The following is a 2,500-nucleotide window of genomic DNA, read 5'->3' as shown; positions in this document are numbered from 1 at the left end:
TACCCCTTCCACTCTTTTACCTTCTACCCTTTGCCCTTATCTTATCTTCCCACTCTGCCCTTTCTTCCCCCCCACCCGACTCTTGGTCCTTTATTACCTCCCCTCCCCCCATTTTTATCACATCTTCCTTCGTGATTTTTCCTCCTTGATCTAACCTCTTTCCCTCCTCCCCGAAACTTTTTTTTCCTTGCCTTTCACTATTTCCCTTTTTCATCTCCACTCTTTATTATCCATCAACTCCTCCCCCTCAACATTTTCCTCTCTTCTGTGTTATACTCTCTTTTCTTTTATCTTATCATCTCTTCCTACTCTAATATTGTGTCTTCCCTTTCTACTCCCTTTTCTCCCACTCTTTTTCCATTTGCTCTTTCCTATTTCCCAACTTTTCCCTCTTCAACTTCAACCCTCTTCCTCCTTCACCATTTTTTTCATTTACCCATTCCCCTTTAAACGCCTTTTCTGGTCCCCTTCACCCTTTCTCTTATTCTTCTTCCATAATTTTCCCTTCTTCCCCTCTTCCATGTCCAATCCTTCAGATTAATCCCTGATTTTACTGATACAACTTCAGCTGCTAAAGAAAATGAAAATTCTCAGAAATCTGATCTTAGATTTTTTTCCCGTTACTTACTGAGAAATCTCTTACCACTGGAGAACCTATTAACACTGGAAAATCTATTACCACTGGAGAATCTGTTACCAATGGAAAATCTATTACCACTGGAGAATCTATTGTCAGTAGAAAATCTAATAGTACTGGAGTATCTATTGCCATTGGAAAATCTATTGGCAGTGGAGAATCCATTGCCACTAGGAAATAAATCTATTGTAACTGAAAGATCTATTTCAATGACGCAACTTGTGTTCCACTCTTCGAAAACTCTGTTGCCAAACCAGTGATAAAAAACGTTCAACTACTGATAGCCACCTCCAGTACTATAGCGAATGTTTTCTCACAATTTCTCAGCCTCTTCAAGGAGCGAAACGTTGTCTTCAGTTAAAGGTTTGCTGTGCAAGTAGTGTCGTCTTACCTAGTTAGCGGTTGCTTAACCATTGAAGTGAATTATCATTTAGGCAAAACAAAAGAAAAACGCGCATCCGGGGATATTTTCCTGACGGGGAAGTCATGACACATCCTCCACCAGTCTTCAACTTACCCAGGACACACGACGCTGAGAGAACGTGAAGCATAAGAGGACACAAGCTGAGAGCTATAAAGCACATACACAGAGGAAAGCCTTTTATTTTACTCGGGGCTTTGCCAAGCGCTTGACAAAGCCCCACTGCGGGCGAAAATCTCTTTGATTCGCCATTTGCCGGCTTTCGCCATCTGCTACACAACTCGAGAGACGCAAGGAAAGCCACAGGTGGCAGTGAGATCTCGCTACATTATTCAGCTTCTTCCTCGTTACCTCACGCCTCTCTCTCCCACGCCTGTCGTCGCATACTCAAGTTGTTTGGAGGAACAACTCCTTACAAGTGGCAACTCTGAAGTGATGTGGGGGAAGGGGGGAAATGGCCTCCAGAAAAGCGTCCAGCGATTAAGGAAACTCTTTGATCCTTTTATCAGAGATTATTATTATTATTATTATTATTATTATTATTATTATTATTATTATTATTATTATTATTATTATTATTGTTATTATTATTATTATTATTATTATTAGTAGTAGTAGTAGTAGTAGTAGTAGTAGTAGTAGTAGTAGGATTACATAATTATTTGTTATTGTTGTTCTTCTTCGTCTTCTTATGTTTCTTCTTAACATTATTAATTTATTATTAATAATAATAATAATTATAATATTATTATTATTATTATCATTATTATTATTATTAAATTTATTCGTACTGCGAGAAAAACGGTGGAGCACTGAATTATGTTATAACTTCATTCGCTTTTGTACTATACATTTGCCCTATTCCTTCACAACTTTATTGCCAAGGCTGTCCGTGTCACACGGTGAGTTTCAGTGGTTTCTCGTGTAGGTAGATGAGGTGTGGGAGTTTCCAAGATAGATACCGATGCGGCACTCTTGTCTCCAGTGTGATACCGGGATTCACACAATGTTTACTTGCTTAATAAATCAGGGAACGGGTGGGGCTTGAACCCATGGCAGCTGAGTATTAAAATCTCACAGATTTGATTGGTATGTGATCGTGTTATTAGGATTTCGTTAAGTTATTCTTGACTGATATATGGAAGAGTGTTTCTCACTATCCCGTCTTCTCCTGGGTAGAGCTTTTCCATTCCTTCTTTACTAGCACTGAGTTTTTTACTCCTCACTTCTTTCCAGGGATAGAGACTTATCCTTCCGTCCTTCTGATTATTCATACTTTATCTGGTGGAGCTTAGCTCTATCTTCCTTCCATTGATAGAGAGCTCTGTCCTCCCTTCGTTTCAATGAGAAAGAGCCCTTTCCCTCCCCTTCCACCCTATCATCTCTCCTTTCCCCGTTCCTCCCCTCCTCTCCCTGCCTTTCCCTCCTACCTCTCCCCTCTG

This window comes from Cherax quadricarinatus, chromosome 45, assembly GCF_038502225.1.
Source record: "Cherax quadricarinatus isolate ZL_2023a chromosome 45, ASM3850222v1, whole genome shotgun sequence".
Lineage (NCBI taxonomy): Eukaryota > Metazoa > Arthropoda > Malacostraca > Decapoda > Parastacidae > Cherax > Cherax quadricarinatus.
Note: the sequence above shows the minus strand (reverse complement) of the source record.